Raw genomic sequence first — 12,325 nt, 5'->3', positions numbered from 1 at the left:
TGAACAACATAAGAGAAGGGGACATGAGAAAGTGCTAATGCCATCCAATCATCAAGTATTCCCCCATAACAAATCCTAAGGATGAAAATCCAAGACACGAAAACTATGTTGTATGTCGCCCGCCTCTAGTGACAAATCGACATACAAAGTTGTTAAGATGCTCCAAGAAGCAGATATAACATGAAGAGTATGAAAGATGAAATAGAAAACATCCACATGTCAAGAGAGTGATCCAAAGGCATGAAAATAACATCTACAACCATGATAAGACGTTCAACCATGACCATCTACCAAAGAAGAGCTGAGTCCTCTCCAACCCATAACACCAACTGAACCAGTAAGTAGCATCCCCAAGCAGAGAAAGACTGTACTCGCAACCATCCAAGCAGCTCCAAGGTACAAGCATCAAACTCCATGAATGTGATCAAAATCACAATGTAGGATAGAGGTAGAGGCGAAGGCCAGATAAGAGGCAAAGGGTGATACTATTGATGAGGATCGCAACATACATGATGGTGGAACTTTGCTTGTCATTTAAGTGTTTTTGCTCATTTGTTCGTAATGCTTTCTTTAAAAGTCTGAATATAGTGTGCTATTTAAAAAATTGCACATTGTGTGTGTGTGTTTTGTGTTTCCCCATTTCCAAAATTTTAAGGGGTCACTATTCCTACACATTTCGATTTTCAAAACTTGTACCAGTTTCCCTGTATGATGCAATTTATGGAATAACAGACTGCACTGATGTAGTGCCTATAATTTTCTCTCCTTTTTCTGAGTGTCTAGAAGTTATGTAAGTCCTTTAATTAAGTACTGTTCACGAATAAATGTGGAATTATAATTATCAGCAGTCTCTGAAGTGGCTATTGATTCTAATTTGCTATTGTTTTGCAGAATGCTTTTGTCTTATGTCGTGTTTTCAAGAAGAGTAGACTTGGTACAAAAAGTGGAGAACAGTACACGGCACCACTTGAGAGGGGTGATTTATCTCCGACAGAGAAAAATCCCTCCTCTGGTTACTCTGGTGACACGGAAGTGCAGTCAGAAGATCTGTCAAAGCCAGAGGAGGGAATTGATGCAAATTTACATTTACCATCAAAAATATCATCGAAGATTCTACATGATATAACTGGAGATTTATCTCCGACAGAGAAAAACCCCTCCTCTGGTTACTCTGGTGACATGGAAGTGCAGTCAGAAGATCTGTCAAAGCCAGTGGAGGGAATTGATGCAAATTTACATTTACCATCAAAAATATCGTCGAAGATTCTACATGATATAACTGGAGATAATGCACCACTTAATAAATGGTTAGACATATTGCTGGATGACACTATTCCAAACTCTTCATGTGTAGCAGCTGATGAGGACACAATTCACACACAGGTTTGTTGTTGGTTCTGTATGTCTCCCTTCTCGGAAGGTTGATTGTATATGGGTTATGTTGAGGTCTTGTTTAGATTATTTTCAGGTTTTTGTGTAGCATGAAGATTTATTGGCTTCATCCAAAGTATTAATGAATCCTTTTTGTCTTTGTTGTGTCTGTGATTTTAAAGCAAATTGAATTTTGCAGTACTTCTGGTTTAGCTGAAATGTTCTGAAAGCCAGTGTAGTTTTATCAGAGTCTTCTTCATACCTATACTGAATAATTTTCATCGTGCATGTGGAGTCTGGATGAGGTTTTTAACTTGTAAGCAAGTTTATAACACCCACATCATCATGTTTGTTCATTCGTGTATGAACCATTCTGTATTGATATTGATATTGCAATTTATTCTCCATGCAAATACTTAATGGCATTGGTGTTGCTTGCATGCTACTTTCCTGCTTTATTGTTTCAGTTAGTTATATCTCATCAAGTGAATTCTAGTTTCTTTCTGAGGTTTTTAAAATTTTTAGGCAGGTTAATCAAATGCACATCATCCCCTTTATTCGTTACTGTTTGAACAAGTGTATATAATTTTACTCATTTGACTTATTGAATTTTATTTTTGAGCAGCAGGAATTAACCTACATTCCAATTTCTTCCTTCAATTGGCTAGTGGATTTCACATTGGTTACTTGTTACTTTCCTGTCTTACTCTGTCTATTTGTTATACCATGTGGAATAGGTTCTGAACTCTTTTTATGTTACAGCTTGTGTAAACTATTATAATATTTTTCAGGTTGATGCTATGTCAGACACTACAAGAATTCAATGTGAATCTGCATGTCTTCCATCTGTTGAAAGTGAGCTCCGAGATATTCCAGTTAATATAAGCTTTCCTCGGTACAGAGTTCCAAATGGACGTTTGGATGCATATTTTGAAGAAGAAAGAATGCTAGAGGAAATGTTGTCTGTGGCCCCAGAGGACTATACTAATTTTAAAGCATATCATACTTCTCTTGGAGATACCTGTGCTGATATTTTGAATGGAGGTTATATAGAAGTCAAGAACCTATACCTTCCATAGGGGAGCTGGAGAATCATGATTCTTGTTTATGGGAGGTTCCTTATCCCTCATTTGATTGTGAGGGAAGTGGAATCCGGTTATGCACTGGTAGTCCATTTTTGCAGAGTCACAAGCAAGGATTTTCATTTGAGGGTACAGCTTCCAGAGGAGTTTGCATGCAACTCCACAAAATTGAAGATTCCTCAGAAAGATATAAAAAAGATGTGACTGTAAGGCATTCACAGAATACGCAAAATGATTGGTATGACAGTGGTCCAGAAATGCAGCAACTGCACTTTGATCGATTTGCTGGGAAGAAATGGGACTCAGAGGTGAGAAAAAAACTCAATAAAGTATGATGACAATGAACAGTTGTTTGTTGAAGGTTTTAGACAGCTCAAAATAGATGCTTCTGATTTTCAAACACGTGATAATATTCTATCTGACATACCTAGCACCTGCCACATCCACATTCTTGTGACTGGGAAAAATGAGCAGCTTTGCTGTGAAGTTGGAGGCAGCAGTAATTGTTGCCATTGTTTTCTGATTAAATTAGTTTATTGTGGGATGTATCAATAGGTTTGTTTGCACGTCTGTATATTAATTTATTAGGTCTTGATGTTCATTGGTTGCAAAAGAGGAGCAAACGGGATAGGAGTTTTCCGCACTCACAAAGTAAATTTGGATGCAGAATATCAAGGAAAATGAAGATTCTGTGCCTGAAGCTTTGCCAGCATATATGACTGGTCAAATTGATGGTATGTGCACTTTGAAGATTTTCTTTACACTAAAAAAAAACCAGTTTAGAATGACAAAGCTTATATTGTTCTTTGATGATTGCTGTATGATACTACTACAAGTGCAAAAAAAAAACATATTAAATTCGAAAATTTTAACTACTTAAGTCACGTGTGTTGGGTGCGGGGTTGTCGTTTCAAAAACATGATCAAATTGTATATGCTGCAAAGTGTGCTGCTTTTGTTTATAATTCTGTAGATGATGTTATAAGCATTACTATTAGTCATAACTTAACATCATTCTCTATATTTGTCTTCTCATGGGCTATTTGTAAACAAGGAACCTTCAGAGATAATTGAGGTGCCCACTAATATCTTTCAGACAACTATGAAAAGATGAAACCAATTGTGTGAACGATTTTGAGTCGCTGTCTCTTGACTTGACACCATCATCAAGCCCAGCTATGTCTATGGGAAATAAAATGTTCAATCTTAAAACAACGTGATCAGATTTTGTCTGAACGATATTTATTAGATTCCAATAAGCCAGCAAGTATAGATCACATTCAGAAAAGTGAAAACTCGGCATTTAAAAATGCTATAGGAATACTAACAAAACCATCGTGTTTAGGTAAGGACTCACTACCTGAAGAGGTTCTACATAAATTCAGGAACTTCTTTGGAGCATGGATCACAGATGCAGGAATTGGATCTAAACTCATCAGAAGCAATGGTGGTTGGATTGCATATTGAAGATCCCAAACCCTCTAAAAGCCTCTCAATGTTTTTAAGCTGTGTTCCTTCATGCTCAGGTTCTGCAATGGAGTGCAATGCTAATTTGAACCCTGCCAAGGGCATTCTAGATTCAAATGTTGCTACCAATTCTGGATTAGTATGTGTTGCAACTACTAACGGTCATGTTACTGCTACAGCATCGATCAGTAAATGCCCCATTGAAGGTGTTGGATTCCGTGCATCAGATACAGTCTCATCTAGATTGAGATTCAGAAAGAAAATAAAACCCAAAAACATTCCGTTTCTTGATAAAAAGAAGAGAGGGGTAGTTATGAATGAATCTCATGGATGCTTTGCTAAACAGCATATTGTTGTACCAGTCTTAGTTTTGAGCAGCAAAGACAGCTCTTCAGTTTTCTTTCAGCTTAGAAAGAGGTCATCATGGACAGGCTCTCTTGCTGTTTTTCTAGTAGTCTGTCTTTTTGACACACCAGTTCTTAACTTCTTTGTCTTCCTGTCATGGGGTGTTTGGCGATTTACTAGAAGTTTCCCACTGCTGTATTTTAGCAAAATGTTGCGATAATCACGATCAGGATTAAATTGGCGAGTGTCCGAAATCGGAAAAAATCATAAAAATCAGTAAAAATTAGCAAAAAATCAGCAAATACAAAAAAATTCATTTTTTTAATATCTAGATTCTAAAGCATCCACAACATAAAATAAATGTATTGACACATAAATATGACAAGAGAACTAATTTATAAGATGTGTAATATGTCTAGTGCTACATCACACATAATAGTGAATCTTGTTCTGAATACCAAGTCCTGACTCAACCTCAAAATATCAACAAAAAAATATAATAATTCATCTCATATCACGAGTCATAATATCATATACAATTAAATGAACCAAGTATACTAGTACCTCTGATTTCCTCTGCCCTCTTGCGATAAAATATAACAACTTTCCCTCTAGATGAAGAAGGCCCTGGGGCTGGCAGTGGACTTTGTTGTGCTCTAGAAGCTAAAGAACTAGGAGTTATAGGAGGTAGACCATGTCCTCCATTGGTAACAATGGTAGGTGGTGTCACCTTCCTCCTTTTTCTCTGTAGTTGCTACCCCCTCCACTACCTTCTCCTCTAACTAATCAGGGGCCGACTACATGATAGGCCTCTCGGCCTCAACCCTCCACGCAGCAGTGGTGTCAGTCCCATGCAATGAGATGGCCTCCACAATCGGGTGTCCTCTCAAGTTGCCTCACCCTGTAGTAGACGTAGACCATGTTGTTAAGGCGCTAGGACTCCAGACTATACAAGGGTCACAAATTAATAAATTATAAATAATAAATTAATAATTATATAAAATTTAAAATAATAATTTATATTGTTTATTATTTATTGAATTCAAAAAATTAATTGGAATTATTTTATTATTTAACCTCTTGCGCTTCTTGGTGTGTATTTTTTCAAATACACTCCAGTTGCACTTGCATCCGCAGGAGCTACATGTTTGGCCGAGCCCTCAAATGGAAAGCCTTTGGAGATTGGGTTCTCTGCCACCATAGCTTCTCCTCCATGCATCTACAACAAATAAGATAAACATAAGAAAAAAAATTGAAATTTGAAAAGTTGAAGCAAAGTATGAAGAGACGATGAAATTTGAAACAAAATAAAGTTTACTTGGCATTTTAGTCTTCCTATTCACAATAGTCATGTCAAAGCTAAATGTGCCACCTGCCATCCTGTATATCTCCATTTCTTTGGAGATTTTTGCATGTTTTGCTAGAGATGGGACCATCTTTTGAACAAAAGTGAAGAATTCATCGATGACCTCAACATCAAATAAGAGACCACAGGAGTAAGAAAATGTGGGGTTCAAGTAGATCCCTGGAGCATGAATGGGACGATGGAGTGTATTGTTCCATCGCTCATCAATCACTACCAATATCAGTTGTTGTTTCTCAAACTCCTAATCCCCATTATCATCATAATAGCTACCAATGGACTATTTGGCCCTATCCATGGCCTCATACAAGTAGCGCATTGCAGGGCTTGTCTCCATCAATTAATCGAAGAACCTTTACCAAAGGTTCAATAATGCTACACACCTCCTGTACTCCAGCCCAAAATCGTTCCTGGTATGAAACTAGTCTGCATATGGCCTCTCCTCCTGTTTGCGGCTACATGACAAAGCACACCACTCGTCTGAAAGAGACATTCTCTTCACATCCCACATAGAATTCAAGAGGTATTGAAGAGATATGAAGCTAGTGGCAAATCATGTAATAGTAGTTCGAACCAACTCCTTGTTGTTGGTGAATGTTCTCATCAAATGAAACACAAATGCATGATTATATAAAAATTTTGTAATGCTTTTTGATTATTAAACAATGTCCTTGACAAAAAGAATTTTTCCAATGCCCTCCAACATCCAGTCAATCCAGTGTGCAACACAAAGTGTCCAAAATAAGTTAGGATGCCTCTCCATAAGCATCCTGCGAACAACATAATTTGCACCATTGTCCGTTATGACTTGGACAACATATTATAGACCCATCTCCCGAATGAACACACCCAACAAATCACATAATAACCATGCATTTTTGAACTGTGCAGATGCAACAACAGATTTCATAAACATTATCCCTTTGGGATAATTAACCAAGAAGTTAATAGGGTTCTACTCTTTTGATTGGTCCAACCATCTGACATCACAGTGCATCCTGTGTGTGCCCATGAGCCCGTAAACTCCTCCAATTCCTTAGTTCATTCAACCTTTTCATTTTGAAGAATACGCCCTCTAAAGTCATCATAGGAAGGGGCTTTATATCTCTGGCCAGCAATAGCAATAGTATCAATTGCGGGTTGGAAGAATGGTTGTGCACTAGTCATGGTTCTAGGAACAAAAAAATGATGAGGCAACTATGGGGTTAACAACAATGCTGAAGCTGAAGAAGAACCAGTACCACTCTCACGGTCACATTCCAATCCCACCACTCTACCCTTGTCTATTTGACTCTTTAGAGTTGCCTTGGTCACTTTGGTTGTCTTTATTTCTTCCAATGATTTGAGGGCTCTGCAGATGACTTATATTTGTGCAAGGCCCCATTTCATGTGAAGAATTTATGCAAGGTGGAATTTCAATATGTATACCCCCCTGTCATATGATCCCTACATAACTTGCAACTCAAATTTGATTTGTCAAACCCTCCATAAGGTCCAAATATTCACAGAGGGTCCAATTTCCTTCGGATGTTTGTAACTTTGTTGAACTCTTAAGTTTTAATGTAAGATTGAAGTTTGAACCTAGGGCATAAGAAGAATTGCAAGTTAAACAAATGAAATTAAAGTTTACATAAAACATTTTGAATTTTTGATTAAAAAAACCCTCAACTCAATGCATCAATAATGGCAAAAAAACACATTCGAACCCAAGCAAATTCATGGAAAAAAGCTAGAGCACAAGAAGAATTTAAACAAATAAAACTAATGATCAAGATTTTGCATTTTTGACCAAAAAAACCCACTCCACTAAATGCAACAAAAATGACAAAAAAAACGCATTCAAATCCAAGCAAAAATCATGGAAACTATATGGGTGACAGGAACCCAAGGAAAAACAAGGAAGAAACAAAAAATAGGGCCAAATTTGATGCCCACACCTAAAAACCACTCCCCGCTGAAGAAACTCGGTCCAAACTTGAATTATTTTTTGCTTGGGATGCTAAATTCCTTCACTTTTTCATCTCTTTCCCTTGTAGATGAGTTCTCCTCTTCCTTGGCTCTCACCCTTGCTCTTTGTATGCAAAATGAATTAAAAAAACCAAGAGACTTTAAAAACTCATTGTTGCGTGGCCCAGTGTTTTTTCGCATTGAATCGCGATTTTTTTTTTTTAAATCCCGATCAAATTGTGATATTTTCAAAGCGAAAAATTCGTAACGTCATTACAAGAAATGCAACGAACACACTATTGATGCCCCATTGACAGTCATTCTAGATGCTGGCTAAACTCAGATATCATATTCTCTTGGAATTAGAAATTTATGTTAGAGGCTATTGTATATTTAGTTAGTTCTCTTACAACACATTAGAGGGTTTAGTACCAGACAGTTCCCAAACAACCCCACCAGACGGGTTCCTTCCTAGCTGTATTAGAGCAGCCAAAGACTTATCCAAAGCTTCTTTCCTTTGGCTTGGGATGTTAGTAATCAATGAATGTATTGAATTGATTTACAATGAGCTATGAAGCCCAATAAATAATACAAATTTATTTACATAGATAGAAACAACAAGTTTCTATTAAGAAATAGAAACAAGAAGTTTCGTCTAAGAAATTGTTAATAAGACAGAAAATAGAAACAACATTAATCACTAAAGAAGCATTATTCTAATAACCTCCCTTAATGCTCAATCTATTTACAACGCCTAGAGACCGTCTGAATTTTACAAATTTATCAGGACCAAGGGGTTTGGTGAGGATGTCTGCTGGCTGGTCCTTTGTGGGAACATACAACAACTGAATGGATCTGTCTTCAACATGTTGAAATTTGTACCGGAGGACAGGTGGTTCCCTTAGGCTTTGATCTTTGGCCTAGGGAAAAGTGTCCAAAAGAATTTAATTTTTCTCCTAAAGTGACTTTATAATTTTATAAAGTTAAATCTAATTTAAAAGTGACTTTAAGTGATAAAGTTATTAAGTCTAATTTAAAGTGACTTTTATTAAGTCAATGAAAAATTAGAAAGAAAAGTGACTTTGGAAATAAATGACTAAGTGGGTCTTTATTAAAGTGGGGTGAATTAAAAATAGAAAGTGAGATTTAAATGAGCATTTAATTTCAACCATTGATCTAAATCTATTTCAACCATTGGATTTAGAGATCGCCCAAAAGTCACTTGGATCACCCAAAAGTCACTTGGAGTTATATTAAAGGAGGAAAAGGAGGAAAAGGTCATTCATTATTTCATGAGTAGATTGGGAGAAGGAGAGCAAGAGAGATTTCTGAGCAGGAAGGAGAAGGAGACAGTAGCTTGGCACACATTCCAAGGCAGCAGTTGAACAGATTTGTGCCGCTGATTCAGCACATAGTGAAAGGCAGATTTTTGCACAAAAATCGAGGAGCAATTTGCTGATTTTTCTGCACACAAAACGGAGGTCGTACAGCATTTATTGCTGTCCTGTTTGCTGTAATTTCCAGATTGCTGTGAGGCACGGGAAATGAGATAAGTTGTAAATTTGCTTGCTGATTTTTTGCTAAATAATTCTCACTGTAAAAAGACAATTTTCAGAAATAAGAAGAGCTCTCAAACTGGTTTTCCCCAAGAGTTGTAGGGGTTTTTCCAGGGTCAAGTTGACCAAAAATATCAGTGTTTTAATGTGTTTTAATGGCTGTTTTTAATTGCTGATTTTTAATTCTGCAATTTCCAGCATTCTGAAAAATTTCCAGAATTTGTGTTTTCAGCAATATTTTTTTTTTTTCAGTCTGTTAAATGTATGGTTATGGGAATGGGCATTTAACTACATGGGAGAAATAAGGAAAAACTGAAAACCAGGGTGGGAAAACAGAAATTTTTACACAACAAGCTGTCAAATGTAGTGACAATGGGTTTCCACATGCTTTCTTCGTTCATGGAAGACTGGATTCTTGGCAAGTTTGAGCACTCCTTGATTATCACAAAACAAAGGAGTAGGACCGGCCTGGGAAACATGCATATCCGCAAGCATACGTCGAAGCCAAACTGCCTCACAAGATGCCTTAACTGCTCCTTGATACTCTGCTTCTGTTGAGGAAGGAGCCACTGCTTGCTGCTTCTTGCTAGTCCATGTGACAGCATCGGATCCCAGACTAAACACATACCTAGCTGTAGATTTATGGTCATCAACCGAACCGGCCTAGTCAGAATTTGTGTAACCATTGAGTATAGGATCGAAACTTCGAGTGTGCAGAAGCCTGATCCAGGTGGATAATGGTGGCCACCTGTCAAGTCCACCTAGACCCCCACCATTGGTTCTCTCAGCGTTTTCAGTTTCCTTAATTGTAGCACAACTTACTATTTTTAGCAGTTTTTCGGGTCCTGAACTTCGGGTACGCGTCAAACGAAGATTGTATGCCAAAGTTAGGACCCCGGGAAGTTGGTGTACCAATTTACCCAAACGGGGCCCACAGTTTGGCGTTTCATCTTCTAGGGTTAGGTTTTGGAATGTTAAGGGTTTTCCATTGTTTCTCAACAATAAATAGGCCTTCGAACCTCATTGTAACACAGTTCAGAGGCATGTAGCCACCACACCTCTTCTCAGAGATAAGCGACCATCGCCCAGCTAGTTTATTTCCATTACTGTTTGTAAGCATATTTCAGTATTTGACATTAATGAAATAAAGTATTATTTCTGCTGCATATCTATGGTTATGGTTATCTCTGTAATTTGTTGCGTTCCTAATTAAGTCCTGATCAATGGTATCAGAGCGGTCTGCTTTTTCTCTGTTTTTATTTGCATGTCCCCAACAAGGTCAGGATATAAGGAGTTAGGGCTTGAACTAGTTGAACCTTTGCAAGACCGGCCTCGCAAATCCTGACGACCTCCGATGGTGGATGAGAAGAAAGACGAGGGGGCAGGGGATCCTATCAAAATCTTGCTCGAAGAAGCCCTCGAGCGACAACGGAACGCGATGATGGACAACTTTGCCCAGATCCTTCAGCGGTTACCCAGAAGCGACGCATCGGCTTCCAGCAGCTACTCTGGAAACGCCACGCCCTTTAAGATACAAGTTAATTTTGAAATCCCCATATTCGAGGGTCATATAGATGTAGATGCCGTAGATAAATGGTTAAATCTGCTAGAGGGTTATTTTTCTGTTCATGAATTTTCGAGTCGGGAAAAGATTGTTTTCGCTCTTCTCAAAGCAGCTCCCCACATCAAGGACTGGTGGGAAACCTACTGCGAGCAGAAGGATGAAAGTACTGGCTCACTATTTTCAGCCGCACCCACCTGGAATTCATTCCAGGATGCCATCAAGGAGCAGTACTACCTTGTCGGAAGCTATGAGGATGAATACATAAAGTGGACCACGCTGCGGTAGGGAAGGGACCAAGACGTGCCAGAGTTCACCAATCTTTTCCATACCCTTCGCACAAAGTTGGGTATCAAGGATTCGGAGCAGCATTTGATACTCAAATACCGCGGCTGCCTGCACAAGTACAGCTAGGAAGAAATACAATTCCTAAACATCTCCTCGCTCGGCCCAACATACTGATATGCTGTCAAGGTCGAGCAGAAGTTTAAACAAAAGAAGCGAGACTTTGGATCCGCGAATCCAAAGCAGGGGAAAGGTGCCCCTAAACCACAGAACAAAGGACAGAGCCAAGACGGGGCAACCCAAGACAACCCGCCGAAGCTGCAAGCAAAGAACAACGCCGCGAAGCCGAAAAAGGACACGGGAAAATGGTGTGAGTTCCATAAGAGCTCCACTCACAACACAAGTGAGTGTCGGGCCAAGCAGTCACTGGTGGCTGAGCCAAAGGTTTCAGAATCAGATGCATGTTCCGACTCTGAGTCAAAACCCGACAACGGGAATGACAAAGGGAAGCAGATCATTGATGCGGATCCCAACGCCACTGTTGCTACCGCCAAGATCCAGAAAAATGAACCTGAAGATCCAGAGGAGGAGGAGCGTCTCTTCCACTCCCAGATGTGGGTAAAGGGCTCCTCGCTGCAATTCATTGTTGATAGCAGGAGCCAAAAGAACCTCATTTCGGCAGAGGTCGTGAAGCGGTTGGGCTTACCGACCACAGCACATCCACAATCGTACACCATCGGGTGGCTTCACCAAGGACGAGATCTTCGCGTGAGCCAGCAGTGTTGCCTTCCATACAACATCAAGCCCTTCATGGATGAAGTATTGTGTGACATTGCTCCCCTTGAAGTTTGTGATGTATTATTAGGACAACCATACTTGTGGAAGCGACATGGTGTGTATGAATCAAGGCCCCGTGTTGTTATTATTACATTGGGAAATAAGTTGTACAGGATACCAGAGGTAGCACCACTTACCGCCATCTCTTTGATTACTGCAAAACAATGCAGTAAGCTCATTTCCAAAACCAGGAAATTTGTTTTCTGATGATACGCCCTCAAGGAAAGAAGAAAACAGTGGTCGCGGCCTCCAGACAGGGCCCCTCCGCACGACAACTACAGATGGACAAGGTCGTGGAGGAGTACGAGGACATCTTCACCTCCCCCGTAGGGGTTCCTCTGCACTGTCAGGTCAAGCACTCCATCGATCTGACCCCAGTTGCGCCGCTACCCAATGGACCAATTTATCGGCGCTCCGTTCTAGAGAACGATGAAATCAAGAGGCAGATTCAGGAGCTGCTTCAGAAAGGTCACATCTGTCCAAATTCATTGCCTTGTGGGAGACCGATCGTG

The 12,325-nt window shown here is 39.3% G+C and overlaps 1 pseudogene across 1 annotated transcript in view; it reads left to right on the top strand.

Moving 5' to 3' along the window:
- The window catches only part of LOC149218441 (uncharacterized), a 179,023-nt pseudogene that overhangs the window by 109,087 nt on the left and 57,611 nt on the right, over positions 1-12,325 (top strand). The window contains exons 3-5 of the transcript XR_016249169.1: positions 892-1,383; positions 2,163-2,761; positions 3,121-3,187. The product of XR_016249169.1 is annotated as an uncharacterized LOC149218441 (transcript). The remainder of the gene's footprint in view (positions 1-891; positions 1,384-2,162; positions 2,762-3,120; positions 3,188-12,325) is intronic.

Source organism: Pinus tabuliformis, chromosome Q (assembly GCF_031772625.1).
Source record: "Pinus tabuliformis cultivar Carrire ecotype Pingquan chromosome Q, CPIR1, whole genome shotgun sequence".
In the NCBI taxonomy this organism is placed as follows: domain Eukaryota; kingdom Viridiplantae; phylum Streptophyta; class Pinopsida; order Pinales; family Pinaceae; genus Pinus; species Pinus tabuliformis.
The sequence above is the reverse complement of the archived record's forward strand: the minus strand, read 5'-3'. Positions and strand labels throughout refer to the sequence as shown.